This window comes from Aquarana catesbeiana, linkage group LG07 (assembly GCF_042186555.1).
Source record: "Aquarana catesbeiana isolate 2022-GZ linkage group LG07, ASM4218655v1, whole genome shotgun sequence".
Taxonomy (NCBI): Eukaryota; Metazoa; Chordata; class Amphibia; order Anura; family Ranidae; genus Aquarana; species Aquarana catesbeiana.
This window is the reverse complement of record NC_133330.1, coordinates 137,893,640-137,911,285: the sequence shown is the minus strand read 5'-3', so window position 1 is coordinate 137,911,285 and position 17,646 is coordinate 137,893,640. Positions and strand designations below refer to the sequence as shown.

Sequence of the window (17,646 nt, the reverse complement as noted above, 5' to 3'; positions counted from 1 at the left end):
AGTTCAGAGAGTGGATAAATTTGTCCAAAGGGGATTTCTGCTCCTGGTAAAAGTTCAATAGGACAATCGTAAGGAGGAAGAGTATCAGCGTTCTTTTTATTGAAGACATCTAGGAACTCGCGATAGACTGCGGGTACCAGTTTAGTGGTCTCAGAGTGGTTCTCCCGGATTAGATGCAGGAGGAAGACAGAACTTCTTGCAGTAGTTAGATTGGAAAGTTACTTCCCCAGTAGACCAGTCAATGTGAGGATTATGGGCCTTCAACCATGGCTGCCCCAGGATAACTGGAAACAAAGGAGAAGTGATTGTCAGGGCTCAGCCCTTCCTTCTCTGAGTTGGCCGCTCAGCTGTCGGCTAATTGCCAGCTCCTTTTCTTTTTTTTTTTTTTTTTTTTTTTTTTTTTTTTGCTACTTCAGCGAGTTCATTTGAGAGGATTAAATCACTTTGATTAGGTAATTTTTATCCCATCTCATTATCGTCACATCATAGTAGCGTATTCTTTGCTTTTTTATAAATTTAATAAATCAACGCCTCACTGCTTGTCTTTACACAAATTTATCCCCTCCCCCCCCCCCTCCCTCCCTGGCCCCTGCAGCTGTCGCTATCACCTCAAGCTTTGGCGGTTTCTAATGTTCCAGGTCACGTCCTACGATGTGATTGCTTCTAAATAGCGCTCAGATTTTCTAAAATTGGCCCAACAATTCCATTTTCCCCCTTGTGTATCATAGTCACTTCCTGTAGAATTACTTGCTTCGAATCGCTCCAGAGCATATGTTTCACTGACGTTGGCCACCCACTCTCCTATCCTCCTCTTGTTTCTGCCATTTCTTAGGGATGATATTTTTGGCTGAGTTTAATAATACCGGGATTATTGAGGTTTTGTACCATTTCATTCCCCCATCCGACCTATGGAACAAACAGTCCCACGGGTCGAAGGGGATCACTTTGCCTGTTATTTCCTCAATTATTTTGATCACTTCTTGCCAGAAGTTTTTTATTTTTGGGCATTCCCACCACAAGTGCGACATAGATCCTGGAGTTGCACAACCTCTCCAGCAATTCGGAGACTTATCTGGGGAGAATGCACTAACTCTGACCGGGGTCATATACCATCTAGTCAGACACTTATAGTTGCTCTCTCTGGTTTTTGAGTCCACTGCCGTTCCATGTGTTGCTTCTAATATGCGCTTTACTTCCTCACTATTGACAGAGGCACCCAGTTCCTCCTCCCATTTCCTAATAAACGGGGGTGGCTCCGCCCCAGCTCTCTCACCAAGATTCTATAGATTGCTGCAATTTTGCCCTTCTTCATATCTTTGCTAAAAAGTTTTTCTATCGGTCTATACTCTGCTTCCTCCCTTAAGGGTCTAGGGAGACTAGCAATAAAGTGAGCTAACTGTGCATATCTCCACCCATTTAAGATCCAAACCCCCTCTTGTGCTGCCATTTCGTGAAACGTGATTATTTTTTCCCCGTTTAATTATACCCCTTACCTGTGCCTCCCTATCTAATATCCAATTACCCCCCACTATCTCCATCCCCGGTGGGAAGAGCGAATTCTCTTTTAAAAAAATTAAGGGGGAGTTATAGTCCCATTTATTTCTTAAGTGCATCTGATCCCAGATTTTGTATGTGTATTGTGTGATATAGTGTGTATCCTTACCCAGTCCCCTAACATGAGGGGGATTCCAAATCGCGTGACTTAATTGTGCATTACTCATCCTTTCTTCTAAACTCACCCATCTTTTAGTTTCTCTACTATGTGCCCAATCTAGTGCTCGTGCTAAGACCGCTGCTTTGTGATATAACCTAAAATCTGGGAGGGCGAGCCCTCCACTTTCTTTTTCTCTCCTCAGTGTCTTTAGAGCAATCCTGGGTTTTTTATTATCCCAGACATATTTACTTATAAGGCTGGATAATACTCGGAAAAAATTCTCTGAGAGGGGAATCGGAAGCATCTGCATTACATACAGGACTTTTGGGGCGAGCACCATTTTTACAAGATTGATTCGTCCTACCCATGTGACAGGGCAGTATTTAATTCTATTTATTTCCCTTTTTATTTCATTTAACAGGGGGATGAAATTCTGCTTATATAGTTTCGCTCTATCGCATATTAAATTAACCCCTAAGTATTTCAGGGATTTTTTCCATGGAAAATGGAACACTTCCCCCAGTCTGAGCGCCTCCATTTTATTGATATTTATTTTTAGGGCTTCTGATTTTTCTAGATTTATTTTAAAATTTGAGAGCTTGCTATAGTTCCTCAGGCTAATTAGGAGGTTTGGGATCGTGATTCTAGGTTTAGAAACAAAAAGAAGTACGTCATCCGTGAAGGCGGTTAGTTTGTGTTCCTCCCCACCCACTATGCAACCGCTTATATCAGGGTTTTTCCTAATCATAGCTAGGAGGGGTTCTAAGGCCAGGACAAACAAAAGTGGTGACAGAGGGCAACCTTGCCTCGTTCCATTTTTCATAACGAATTGAGCTGAGGGTGTTTTATTAACCTTTACATATGCTGCGGGTTGGTTATATAAAATTTTTATCCAATTTAACATTGTGGGCCCTATTACTATTACTTCAAGTGTATGAAACATGAATCCCCAGTCTACCCTGTCAAACGCTTTTTCGGCATCAATTGACAGGAGTAGACTGGGGATCCCACTCGTTCTAAATGCCTCCATTTTCAGGAGAGATCTCACCCCATTGTCCCTTCCCTCCCTCCCAGGGACAAATCCCACTTGGTCTGAGTGGATCAGAAAGGGCATTTTCTCTTTCAGCCGAGATGCCAATACCTTCGCATATAGCTTAGTATCCGCGTTTAGGAGCGCGATCGGCCTATAACTCGAGCATAAAGTCCTGTCCCTCCCCTCCTTTGGGATAAGTGTTACAGCTGCCAGCAGAGCATCTCTACAGAGAACTCCCTGCTTCCCCAGACCGTTCCAAATTTGGTGCAGCCTGGGAACCAGGGATCTGCTGAATTTCCGGTAGAATTTATTTGTGAAGCCATCGGGCCCAGGACTTTTGCCCGTGGGGGAAGACTTTAATGCCTGATAGATCTCCTCTTCTGTTATCTGGCGCTCTAGCTCTAATGTGTCTGCTTCCGACAGCGTGGGAAGTCCCACCCCTTTTAAATACTCCTTCGTCTTCTCTTCCTTATTTCCCTTAATTTTTCCTGCTTTACTACCCGAATAAAGTCCTGCAAAAAACTGTTTGAATTCCTCTGCTATATCTTTTGTGGTATGCCTCATTTTACCTTTACTGTCTTTGATCTTCTCTATGTAGTTCTCGTCTTTTTTTTTTCCTCGTGACTGACGCTAGATGTTTCCCCACCTTATTACCCTGCATGTGGAACCTTTTTAAATGTGTAGTCCTAGCTTTCGCCATCTCTTCTTCCAATAACTCCCTAAGCTCTTCTCTTTTTAGTGTCAGTTCTTTAAATGTAGCCTCATCCTTTCCTAGTGAGGCTTTATGTATTTGTTCCAGCTGATGGACTTTGGCTACGAGACTTTCTTTCTTCAATCTCCCCTCTCTCTTCTCCCCTGAGTAAGTCTATGGAAATTATGCTCCCTCTTATGTATGCCTTGAATGTCTCCCACAGAACTCCCCCCCGTTATCTCACTCGACTCGTTGTATGTGAAGAATTCATCTATTTCACACTGTATTTTCTCCACCACTGAATCTTTCATAAGGAGGGCCTCATTGAACCTCCAAGAGAACGGGGCCCTAAAAAGTCCCCTAAGCTTTACTGTCATGGAGATTGGAGCGTGGTCTGATAGGGTAATAGCCTCTATCTTTGAGTCTGCTATGCACTCCAACAGGCTATGGTCGATCAACAGGTAATCCAACCTCGAGTAGGTCCCGTGGACCGGGGAAAAGAAGGAATAGTCTCTCGTTTTGGGGTGTTGTACCCGCCAAATATCGATGAGTTGGCTATCGTGCATATCCTTCCCTAATCTCATCAATGAGCCTTTCCCCAAGTCCCGGGTCCCAGAGGACCTGTCCAAGGCCAGATCCAGACAAAAATTAAGATCACCTGCCAGGATTGTTTCCCCCTCCTTAAATACATTCAGTCTCCTTAGGGTCCGGGAGAAGTATTTTATCGGGTCTCTATTGGGGCAATAAACATTAGCCAATGTATATTTCCTGTCCCCTAGAATAATTTTTACAAACAGAAACCGCCCCTCTTCATCCGCCAACTTCTCCAACAGTGTGAATTTGATCCTTTTCGAAAACCCGATAGCTACTCCCTTCGCCCTTTTAATAGGTGAGTCACAATAAACCCATACTGGAAAATTCTTTGAATTCAGCTTGATGTTTTCCTCCTGCACCAGGTGAGTCTCCTGCAAGAAGACCACATCGGCATCGTACCTCTGTAATTCATTCAGAATTTTCCGCCTCTTCCCTGGTGAATTTAACCCTTTCACATTGTAGGAGACACACTTAACTTCTATCCCCACCATCAACCGCCTTACTCGCTATTGGACAGCTGCAGGGGCACCCCCCCTCCCCCCTTCTACCTAGGCATAACCCCATCTGGAATGTCTGGGACTGGGATCTCCAGGTTCCTGCAGAACATTTGCAGATCCCCCATATTTTTCATTTTGAATGTCCTGCCCTCCTTTGTCACACTTATTGACAATGGGAAGCCCCAGCTGTATTTCAGGTTGGCTCCCTTCAATAAATCCAACAGAGGTTTTAATAGGCGCCTTCTCACCAGGGTTCCTGCTGACAAATCCGAATATATTTGGACCTCCTGATTACGAAATTTCAATGATTGTGCCCCTCTTAGGTTTTCCCAAATCTTTGCTTTATCCTCGAATTGGTGGAACTTTACTATTATGTCCCTGGGCACATCTTCTCTAATGTTTCGGGGTTTTCTTATCCTATGGACTCTGTCGATTTTAAGGTCACCCTCCAGGCTCCTTCCTAAAAGGGGGTTAAAAAGTTCTTTCATTACTATAAACAGGTCTTCCCCATTCTGCTCCGGTATGGATCTAATCCTTAGGTTCTGACGCCTGCTTTGGTTTTCCTGCTCCTCCAATCTATACTTCAGCTCGTATTGATTCCCCTGCAGGGTTTTTACTTTTTTTTTGGGGATCTCTATATCCTGGGCCTGCTGTTCCGCCACCTTTTCCGCCTCTTCTACTCGCCTGAGGAGGTGTCCTAGATCTAATCTGACATTAGAGATTTCCGTTTTAATTGAGTTTTCCAGCTTGATGAGCATTTCTTGCATCTCATATTTAGTTGGAGGGGCCTCAGCAGCGTGTTCAAATTCCATGCTTGGGCCTGGTTCTACCTCGACCTGGGCCTCTATATTGTGGGATCCCCCTTGCACTCCTTTATTCTTTGCTGTGGCCTTTTTTTTTTCTTTGGCCTCTTGTTGTTTATGCTCTGGACCTGGGCTTTTTAAATAATTTTGTATTGTGCTTGAATTCAAACTCTCCCTAGACTTGCTGGGCTCTGCCTGCTTTTGAGAACGTCCTCTTATGTTCCCTGCTTCTGGACTATGCCAACTTTTGATCTCAGAGCGAGCGCAACCCCAATCAGGAAGGAAAAGAACCCAACGGAGACAAGTCCAGTACACGGTTTCTACAATCCAGTGTCCCCCCAGGTGCCCCTTTTAATTTCTGGTCTACAAACGGAGGGTAACTCTCAGGCCGCTCTTCTCCCCCCTGTTTTTCGAATTGCGGTTATCCCCCTATCTACTGGGATCACTGGGGCTGCTGGTATGCACACTTTCCCTCTGATTTCTTAGTTCAACAATATGTCAACACCACGGGCAGTTCATTTATATGACACAGACACGGATCCCCGCACTATAAATTTTCATTAAGTACCATTAAGATCTTGCTTTTACTCACATGGGTCATTTTTTCACAGTCCCAGTAAAACCCAGGCTGGGTGCCTTCACAGCCTGCTTCTCCCTTAAGAATCGGTAAAGTCCTACCTTACTCTTACAGACTTCTTGGACTAGGTAGGATTACCAGAGTTCATCGTGGGGTGGCATGGCGCTCCTCTCTCTCTGATGCTCCTTCTCCATTCAGTATTCGGGAGATCGTTCCACAGCTTCCACAGCTGCTCAGATTCTGTGCGTATACGCCAGTACTCAGGGCACCAGTATCTCTTGTCCGCTTCTCCCTTCACACTCGGCTGTCCCCGCTGGCTGCGGGGACAAGTAAAGTAAGTGGGGGGGTGCTCGGGAGGAATGAGCGGGGCTCCGGGGTCCGGGATGAAGCCGAGCTGCGAGGGGTATGGAGGCTGCGGGCGGGGGATGCCGCGGGTGCGACCACTTCAGCAGCCGTCGAATAGAGACGGCTGCCTGGCTCACTCCTCTGCAGCTTTAGGTGGGGACTCTATGCGGTTCGCCTGGGCTCTCACCCCACGCTTACACCGACACCGCCATCACTCCGGCCTCTGCCCTCCTCCTTCCACAGCCCCACCACCAGGCCCCTCCCCCTCTCAAAGCACGTCACATGCCGTCCATGAATGACTCCACGACCATGAGTCACTTCTGCCAGCTCCTTTCTCTCCACAGTGACTCAGCTGTTGATAATCTGCCCGTCAGTCCTGCCTACTTAAAGCCGTCCAGCTCACTTCATCTCTGCCTTCGCCTTTGGTCACATCTCAGAGACTTCTCCTGTGTTCTTGTTGAAGACTTGCTCGGCTGACGTCCCTTCTGGCTCCTGATCCGGCTTGCTGTTCTACTACGTTGATCTCTGGCTCTCTGACATTGGCATTGGCTGACTACCCGATCTGGTTACTGAACTCTGGCTATGTATTGACTACGCTTACTCTGTTTACCTTTTTATTATTATTAAACTAGTGGGATTAACTGTACTTCTGTCTCGGTCTGATTCATGGTTTCTGACAGTAGGTGAAGGCCATGAATTCAGAAGATGCAGTCGGCCCACTTGTTGGTAATATGTTTTCCAGATTGGATGACCAGGATCACCGCATGGATCATTTGCTTTGGCATTACAAACGCTCCTGAGTCGCACGGCTCACCTGGAATCTTCCACTATGGCTGCTCCAGTACAACCTGTGTTGCAGGCCGTCCCTGCTGCTGCTTCAAGTATTACCGCCTCGAGTATTACCTCTATAAGAGGCATGTCTAGTTCCGCTCCCCTTCCCCAGTGATTTGGGGGTGATCCTGTTCAATGCAGAGGTTTTCTCAACCAGGTTGAGATATACTTTGAGATGCTGCCCCAGGCGTTTCCCACAGACAAAAGCAAAGTAGGTTTTGTGATATCTTTGCTTTCTGAGAGAGCCTTGGCCTGGGCAAACCCTCTATGGGAGATGCAAAAACCGTGGTCCTGAGTTACCCAGAATTTGTGGCTTCCTTCAAAAGGGTATTTGACGTTCTTGCACGCTCCGCTTCTGCTGCCAAGAGCCTCATGTCCAGCAAACAGAGTACGAGAACTGTTGCCGATTACGCCATTGAATTCCATACTCTGGCAGCAGAGGTTGCTTGGAACAATGAGGCCCTCATGGCTGCTTTTTCTCATGGTCTCTCGGATTCCATCAAGGATGAGATAGCAGCCTGAGATATACCCACTGAGCTGTAGAGGTTGATAACGTTTGCCATCCTCATTGACTCCAGATTCAGACCCTCTTTTAAGGAGCGCTGGCTCAAGCCTCCTGTGCATTTGTCTCCAAGCTTTGCAGTCCCACCCTTGCCTGCCTCACCTCCCATGCCTCCTGGTACCGAGTTGGTCTGTGAAGATGAACCCATGCACTTGGGCTTCACGTGTCTCTCTGCGGATGAGAGAGCCCTTAGGAGGGAGAGATTGTGCCTTTATTGTGGCCAGTCTGGTCACTTTTTGAAGTCTTGTCCTACACGTTCAGGGAACGCCCGAACCTTGAGGTCCTGTCACGTACAGACCTTAGGTGGCATTGTTTCATGTCCAGTTTCCCAGAAAGATAAGCCCCTGGTTTCGGTTACCCTGTCTTGGGCTGAGTCATCCATCAAGATACAGGCTCTAGTCGACTCTGGGGCTGCAGGCTTGTTCATTGATGCTGCCTTTGTATCAAAGCACTCGACTCCGCTGCAGCTGCATGACACTCCACTTGCCATTGAGGCTCTTGACGGGAGACCTCTACAGCCTGCCCATGTGACTCATGAGACTGTTCCGTTGTCCATGGCCGTAGAGGCCCTTCACCATGAGATAATCCAATTCTAAGTTATTTCCTCACCGAAGTTTCCGCTGGTTATTGGTTATCCTTGGTTACAGAGGCACAACCCTTCTTTTGATTCGCTCCATGCTGAGGTTCTGTCCTGGTCGCCACAGTGCAGTGAGAGATGCTTCCAGAAGGTAGCCAAGGTTCTGTGCACCTCTTCACTCTCCTCCCTGTAGGAGGAGTACTGCGATTTTAGCAATGTCTTTGACAAAGGTCAAGCCGGTACTGCCTCCACACCGGTCGTATGATTGCGCAAGTGGCCTTTAACCTGGTGCCATACCCCCCTCGTGGCTGGGTTTACCCTTTGTCGGTCTTGGAGGATAAGGCCATGGAGGAGTATGTTGCAGACGCACTTTCTCGTGGTTTAATCCGCAAATCCTCGTCTCCTCCTGGTGCTGGTTTCTTCTTTGTGAAGAAGAGTGGTGAACTGAGACCTTGATTCAATTATAGGGGTCTCAATCGCTTCACGATTAAGAATGCCTATCCCATTCCATTGATTACGGAGTTATTTGACAGCCTCAAGGGAGCAACGGTTTTCACAAAATTTTATTTGAGAGGGGCATACAATCTCATCAGGATTAAGGAGGGCGACGAGTGGAAAACTGCGTTTAATACCAGATCAGGTCATTGAGTATATCGTAATGCCTTTTGGCCTTTGTAACGCTCCGGCAGTTTTCCAGGAGTTCATTAACGATGTCCTCTGAGATTTGTTGCAGTTATGTGTGGTGGTTTATCTCGACGATATCCTCATATTTTCCAAGTCCCTGGAGAGCCACCACACAGATGTCTGTCGTGTGCTTCAGAGACTATGAGAAAACAATATTGTAAGTTGGAAAAGTGCGAATTCCATTGTGAACAGGTGAAATTCCTGGGCCATGTCATTTCCACTGCTGGTTTTTCGATGGACCCAGAGAAACTTTCAGTGGTCCTACAGTGACCTCGACCCGTGGGTTTACGTCCTCTGCAGCGTTTTCTTGGCTTTGCCAACTATTATAGGAAGTTTATTTGTAACTTCTCGTCTCTGGTCAAGCCCCTGACTGATATGACCAGGAAAGACGGCAACCCACAGAGTTGGTTTCCAGAGTCCATTAAGGCCTTTGAGAGTCTCAAGGTTGCCTTTGTTTCTGCTCCTGTGTTGGCACACCCTGATCCTATGTTGCCTTTTATCCTAGAAGTTGATGCTTCCAAGACTGGAGTTGGCGCCCTTCTGTCTCAACGTCCTAACTCTGAGTGCGCTATGCATCCGTGTGGCTACTTTTCTAAGAAATTGTCACCGGCAGAGTGCAATTACGAGATTAGTGACAGAGAGCTGTTGGCGATCATTTTAGCCCTGAAAGAATGGAGACATCTCCTTGAAGGTACCACTGTGCCGGTTCTCATTGTTACTGACCATAAGAATCTCACATTCTTGCCTGAGGCTAAGCGCCTCTCTCCCAGGAGGGCGCGATGGACTTTTCTTGTCGAGTTTTAATTACATTGTCTCATTCTTACCCGGTACTAAGAATGTAAGGGCTGACGCCTTGTCACGACAATTTTCCTCCACTTCCAAGTTGCAGTCTGTTCTGGTTCCTGTGATTCCTCCTGATCGTATTCTGGCTACGGTTCGCACCAGTCTTACTTCTCCTTTGGGTGACAAAATTCTTGCTTCTCAGGTCAATGCTCCTCCTGAGAAACCTTGTGACCACTGCTCTGTTCCCGAGAGTCTCTGTACTGCCATGCTCCAGACTTACCATTCTCCCAAGGCTGCTGGCCACCCTGGGAAGAATCAACTCTTTTGGGCCATTTCCCAACAATGGTGGCCTAGTCTATGTGCTGTTGTAACCGCCTTCGTGGCTGCCAGTTCCGCGTGTGCTCAGAGTAAGACTCCACGACACCTTCCAGTGGGCCTCCTACAAGCCATACCCAATGGAGAGAGGCCCTGGACCCACCTGTCCTATGGATTTCATTGTGGAGTTACCCAACTCCCAGGGCAACACAGTTATCCTTATGGTGGTTGACCAGTTCTCGAAAATGTCGCATTGTATTCCACTCAAGAAGATGCCTACTTCTAAGGAACTGGCTTCTATTTTTGCTCAGGAGATCTTCCGCTTACATGGGCTACCAAAGGTGATTGTCTCAGACAGGGGTAGTCAGTTTGTGTCCCAGTTCTGGCGAGCCTTTTGTGCACAGTTGGGTATTCAGCTTGCTTTCTCCTCTGCGTATCACCTGCAGTCTAATTGGGCCGCAGAATGAGCCAATAAGTCCTTGGAGCAATTTACTATATTTCTGACTATCATAGCAACTGGTCAGACCTCTTACTGTGGGTGGAGTTTACTCACAATAGTGCCTTGAATTCAGCTTTCCGTTTGTCCCCGTTTATGGCAAACTATGGTTTCCAACCTTCCGTGTTGCCTGCCTCGTTTGTTCCGCAGAGTATTCCTGCATTAGAGGACCATCTCCGTGGTCTTCGTTCCACTTGGGCACAAGTCCAGGAGGCTTTGCGACATGCTAACGATAGGTACAAACTCCATTCTGACCGCAGACGCCTGCCTGCGCCTTCCTACAAGGTTGGGGACTGAGTCTGGCTGTCGTCTCGCAACCTCCGACTTCGTGTTCCTTCTTTGAAGTTTGCACCTTGGTTTATTGAGCATTTCTGTATCATTGGCAAGATTAACCCAGTGTGTTTCATGTCTCCTTATTGAAACCTTTGGTCTGCAACCCCTTTACCACCTCAGTGCCACATCCTCACCCTATACAGGTTGAGAACCATGAGGAGTATGAAGTACAATCCATTGTTGACTACTACAGCACCTGGTGCATTGGAAAGGGTACGGTCCGGAGGAACGCTCTTGGGTCTCGGACATACATGCTCCTGTCCTCCTCCGTCATTTCCATACACGTTTTCCCCTCAAGCCCGGTGGTCCTCTGAGGGGGAGGGGTCATTGAGGAGGGGGTACTGTCAGGGCTGGGCTCAGCCTTTCCTTCTCTGAGCTGGCTGCTCAGCTGTCGGCTAATTGCCAGCTCCTTTCTCTGCACAGTGACTCAGCTGTTGATGATCTGCTCGTCAGTCCTGCCTACTTAAAGCTGTCCAGCTCACTTCATCTCTGCCTTCACCTTTGGTCACATCTCAGAGACTTCTCCTGCGTTCCTGTTGAAGACTTGCTCGGCTGACGTCCTTTCTGGCTCCTGATCCTGCTTGCTGTTCTACTACGTTGATCTCTGGTTCTCTGACATTGGCATTGGCTGACTACCCGATCTGGTTACTGAACTCTGGCTATGTATTGACTACGCTTACTCTGTTTACCTTTTTATTATTATTAAACTAGTGTGATTAACTATATTTCTGTCTCGGTCTGATTCATGGTTTCTGACAGTGATGACGTCCAAATGCAAGTACTCACGATGACCTGAAGCCATAAAACACAGGATAGGTATAGTCTCTAGAGTGACAGGCCCAGATTTGATGTCTGAACCATCTGCCAGATGGACCAAGAAGCTATCCACAAAGAGGCAGATCATGCTGGGCCACAAATGAGTCAACAAAACAGCTATGAGCCCCGGAATCCACAATAGCAGAAACGGAGAGCGTCTTTTCTGGTAACTGAAAGGAAACTGTCAGAATAGTATGAGCTCAACCAAAGTCCAGAGCAGCAACTGTGTAGGGTGGAGAAGAAGGTCTCCTAATTTTGTCTTCTGGGACAAGTCCATAAAAAGTGTCCTGCATCCCCACATTAGAGGCAGAGGTTACCATGGCAACGCCATAACTGTTCTGGTTCAGACAGAGGAGGTCTTGGGAAACTGGATCATGGAGATTCATTGGTGCGTGAAGCTTTCCTTGGCATGGCCATAATTGTTAGAAGCCTTCCTTAACCACTAGGCGTCCGCGCTATAGCCAAAAGACGGCTACAACGCGGACTCCAATTGCCGGGAGGGCGTCCCTGGACGTCCTCCTGTTTACGTCCGCGATGGGCCCTCATTGTGGAAATCCTGTGTTGGCCGTGTCCCTTGGACACAGCCAATCACAGATCGTGCTAAATGGCCAATCACAGCGGCCATTTAGCACTCGATCGCAGTGTCCAATGTGAGATGATTTCAAATGTAAACATATGAGATCATCTCTCATTGCCGGCTCTCTCTCGTCACACAGAGACCGCGTGTGAGGAGAGAGAGGATCTGTGCTGCAGCGTGAGTGCCAAACTTTATGTGAAAATACATTTAACCAGTGAAAACACACATCAGAGCCCAACAGTGCCCATACAGTGCCACATCAGTGCCATTGGTGCCACAGTGCTCATCACTGTTAGTGTCTCAGTGCCATCTGTCGTCAGTGCCACCTGTCAGTGTCACCTGCCACCTGCCACATCAGTGCCACGTGTCATCAGTGCCGTATCAGTGCCATCTGCCAGTGTCACGTGTCATCAGTGCCACGTATCAGTGCCATCTGCCAGTGTCACGTGTCATCAGTGCCATCTGTCACCAGTGCAATCTGCCAGTGTCATCAGTGCCACATATCAGTGCCGTTTGTCATCACTAAGAATTATTTTCAGCTGAGGAGGCATATAATATTCTTGCAGCTGACGAGAGCAACAGGGAGCTCTCTGCTTCGGATTCCTCATATTCAGATTCTGAGTCTGACGTGGACTATGAGCCTGTCCTAAGCAGTGGAACACTGACAGCCTCAGAGGAGGATGAGAGTCCGCCCGCCAGACAAAGGCGTACTGGTGAGGCGGCAGTGCCATCCACCAGCACCGCAGTACCTCAGCAAAGGCCATGTACCAGTGGTATGTCACCTCAGTCCCAAAGGGTTAGGTCCCATGCCAGCCTTCCCTATTCCCTTCAGAACCCCTTGTGGCTTCCTCCTAATTCAGGAGAAGTTATCATTCCCCCTTTTACTGCCCAGCCAGGAGTTAAGGTGGACACAGAAAATTTTTCCCCGATTTGATTTTTTTCAATTTAATTTTTACTGAGGACATGCTAGCATCAATTGTGGCCCAGTGCAACCTGTATGCACAACAATTCATAGCATGTAACCCAACGTCCTATTATGCCCGTCCCTACGAGTGGAGATCCCTAACATTCTGTATGGGACTAACCAAAAAAAATGTATTACGTCCGTATTGGTCTACCCTCCCTATCCACTACATGCCCATCTTTTCCTCAGTAATGCCCAGGACCAGATATCTCATGATTATGAGATTCCTACACTACAATGATAATACCCAGTGCCCTCCCCGAAATGACACAAATTTTGACAAGCTTTATAAAATTCGGCCACTACTAAATTATTTTTCTGAAATCTTCCCCCAGTTGTTTACCCCAGACCAACACATATGCGTGGATGAGTCCCTTGTAAAATTTACTGGCAGGCTGGGCATAAAACAATTTATTCCCACCAAAAGGGCCCGCTATGTGGTGAAGATGTATAAATTGTGCGACCGAGCTACAGGGTATACCTATGCCTTCATGGTATACGAAGGGAAGGACACCCAGCTACATCCACCTAATTGCCCAGAATACATCGGATCGAGTGGGAAAGTCGTTTGGGAACTCATAAACCCACTCCTGGAGAAAGGCTACCATTTGTATGTGGACAACTTTTATACTTGTTTGCCCCTGTTCTGCAACCTTCACAGAAATAACACTCCAGCATGTGGCACCCACCGTAAGGAAGAACCGGAAGGGCTTTCCTCAAAACCTCGTCAACAAGAAGCTAAGAAGAGGGGAGACAAGAGTTTACGGAATGAGGAAATTCTGGCTGTGAAGTGGAGGGACAGAAGGGATGTCTGTGCTTTCATCGATCCACGATAATACCGTTGTGGAGATCACCAGGAGGAATGGCCAAATCCAAAAGCCAACATGTATCCACAAATACAATATGTTCATGGGGGGTGTCGACTTCAACGACCAAATGCTCAAACCCTATCTTGCCACAAGACGAACATACCAGTGGTATAAAAAAGTTTCAATTTATTTGTTTAATTTGGCCATATACAACAGCTACATTATTTATCACAAATCTACTGAAAGCCCCAAATCCTTCCTTGGCTACCAGCAGGAAATCACCACTGCCCTATTCCCGAACGGCCCACCAGAAACCATTCGATCCGATGTGATTAGCAGACTCTCCGAATGCTACTTTCCCGAAATAATCCCTCCCAGACCAACAGGCAGAAAAAATGCCGGGTGTGCACCAAAGGAGGAGTGAGAAGAGACACCACTTTTTATTGTCCCCAATGTCCTTCCCAACCAGGCCTCTGCATAGTTGACTGTTTCCGCCGTTACCATATTTCACTAAATTATTAGTGAAGTATGGTAAACACTTCCTATCATTTACCTTCACACCCTTTATGCCTCTACTTGCTCTGTAACTGACCCTGGCTTGTTATTCGACCATGCTTCTGCCTACCGATTCTGTTCATACCTCTGCCTGATCTGGAACTGACTCTGGCTTGTTATTCAACCACGCTTCTGCCTACTGATTCTGTTCATACCTCTGCCTGACCCTGGCTTGTTATTTGACCCCGCTTCTGCCTACCGATTCTGTACATACCTCTGCCTGATCTGGAACTGACCCTGGACTGTTTGACCATGCTTTTTGCCTGCCTCTTGGGCTGATCTTGTACCCTGCCACTGGACTAGTGGGATTCATAACACAGGGGTCTCACATACGTGAGGGTCTCCAGAATTGTTTTTCTGGATGAAGAAAACATTTTTTTGTTTTCTCATTCCTAGATTAGGGTCTAGAGACTCAGAGGCTTCAAAGAGATTTGGATGGGAGAAGCCTCTACCTCTGTCCCCATTCTGTCCTGAATGAGGCCCTACTTCTGCCTGCTGCCTGTAGAACCTATGCCATCATACCTCTGCCTGTTGCATGAACTGACCACACCACATGGATGGACCATGTTCCTGCCTACTACCAGGATCAGTATTTTGGCACTGCTGACTATCTCTGCCTGCACTGACCATGGACTGTATATGGACAGTATCCCTGCCTGCTGCCTGTACTGACTATGGACAGCGTTCCTGCCTGTTGCCTGGACAATTGCGTTCACTTTTGCTGACCAAGTCCCTGCCTGCTGCTTGGACCAGTGCTATACTTCTGTGGACAACTGTGCTACTAAAACCATAGGTAATCTTTTTTCTACCCTTTGCTCAGCAGAATGTATTTTAGGGTGTAATTCTTGGTATATGCATGCTGTGTGTCCCTAGAACACCTGACGGTGTTCCTTGTATGTGGCCAGGCTGTGTAAAAGTCTCACACATGTGGTATTGCCATAGTCAGGAGGAGTAGCAGTAGCAAGAAATGAACCATTCAAAAGACTCATTATGCCTCATAGATTATACGTTGGGGTGTTAGCTTTCCAAAATGGGATCATTTTGTGGGCGTTTCCATTGTCCTGGTGCTTCAGGGCCCTCAAAAGTGTAATAGGTGGTTGAGAAATTTATGCTCCTAAAACCCTTGAAGGTGCTATTTCAATATTGGGCCTCTGTATGTGGCCAGGCTGTGTAAAAGTCTCACACATGTGGTATCACCATACTCAGGAGTAGCAGAATGTATTTTGGGGTGTCATTTTTGCTATGTGCATGCTATGTGTTGGAAATGTCTTATAAATGGACAACTTTGTGTAAAAAAAAAAAAAAAAAAAAAAAAAAATGCGTTTTCATTTTTTTGCACGTTTTCCAAAAACTTCTGGAAAAAAATGAACCGTTCAAAAGACTCATTATGCCTCATAAATTATACGTTGGGTGTTCCAGAATGGGGCCATTTTGTGGTCGTTTCCATTGTCCTGGTGCTCCAGGGCCTTCAAAATTGTAATAGGTAGTCAACAAGTTAGATGTGTCATTTATGCTCCTAGAATACCTGATGGTGCTCCCTGCATGTTGGGCCTCTCTATGTGGCTAGGCTGTGAAAAAGTCCCACACATGTGGTATCGCCATACTTAGGAGGAGTAGCAGAATGTATTTTGGGGCGTCATTTGTGGTATACACATGCCATGTGAGAGAAATAACCTATTACAGTGCCAATTTTGTGGGAAAAAAAAATCTTAATTTTGCAAAGAATTGTGAGAAAAAATTACAACATCAAAAACCTTACCATGCATCTTACTAAATACCTTGGAATGGCTACTTTCAAAAAGGGGTTATTTGGGGGGTATTTGTACTTTCCTGGCTTGTGCGGGTCGCAGGAAATTAGATTTTTTATGATTTGCACCACAACTTGTAGACTCTGTAACTTTCACACAGACCAAATAATATTCACAAATTAGGGTTATTTTTACCAAAGATATGTAGCAGTATAAATTGTGACCAAAATTTATGAAGAAAAATTAATAATTTGCAAAATTGTATCACAGAAACTTGGAAAAATTTGTTTTTTTTTCAAAATGTTTGGTCTTTTTTCATTTATAGCGCAAAAAATAAAAAACCCAGAGGCGATCGAATACCACCAAAAGAAAGCTCTATTTGTATGAAAAAAAGGAAAAAAAATAATTTGGGTACAGTATTACATGACTGAGTAATTGTCATTCAAAGTGTGAGAGCACTGAAAGCTGACAATTGGTCTGGTCACGAGGGGGGGTTAAATGCCCAGTTGTCAAGTGGTTAATCTAATATTTACCAATTAACATTACTAACATATGTATGAATGGGTTGGGTCTTCATAGTATGATTTGAGTTGTATATATTTACTTCTTCTAGATTAGGAAAAGTAAAATATTTTTTATTTTACCATTTTTGCAATTTTTCCATTGCTTTTTTATTTTTCACTTATAGCTTTCAAAGTTTATAAAAGACCCCGCCAAACCATATATTTTCTGAAAGCACATGATCAGAATAAAAAGAAGGTGCTACTGATTTCTAAGGTCCCACGATGTTTGCGCAAATGTTTATCAAAACAATATTTTTGCTAAAAATCCACTAAAATCATGATAAGCAGATAAATACACAGCAAATTTGACAAAATTCCTACTAAATATAAAAACTTAACCTGTATTGAGTTCATAAATGACAAATATTTGTAACTTTTAAATTGCGCCTTTTTGCGAAATGATAAAAATTGAACAGACACAAAAGTGTAAATATCCAAATTTCACAAAAAATATGAAGGTTTTTAATTTTCATTTACAGCTTTCAGAATTTGTGAAAGACCCCCCAGACCATATAATTTCTGAAAGCATATGACCTCTGGAATAAAAAGAAGGTGCAACTGATTTTTTAGGATAAAAATACACTAAAACCATTAGATAAAACACAGCTAATTTTACTAAATTCCAGCTAAATATAAAAGCTTAACCAGTATGGAGTTAATACAAAAGTAATTTTTACATTGCGCCTTTTTTGCAAAATGATTAAAATTAAACGTATGCAAAAATGTAAATATACAAATTTCTCTAAAAAGCTGAAGGTTTTCATTTTTCCCTTACAGTATTCAGAATTTGCGAAAGACCCTCCAAACCATATATTTTCTGAAAGCATAGGACCAGTAGA

The 17,646-nt window shown here is 45.5% G+C and overlaps 1 protein-coding gene across 6 annotated transcripts in view; it reads left to right on the top strand.

Annotated features, from left to right (window-relative positions):
• Positions 1 to 17,646, top strand: part of IFT56 (intraflagellar transport 56) — a 1,103,321-nt gene that overhangs the window by 697,813 nt on the left and 387,862 nt on the right. The gene's annotated exons all lie outside the window — the stretch shown is intronic.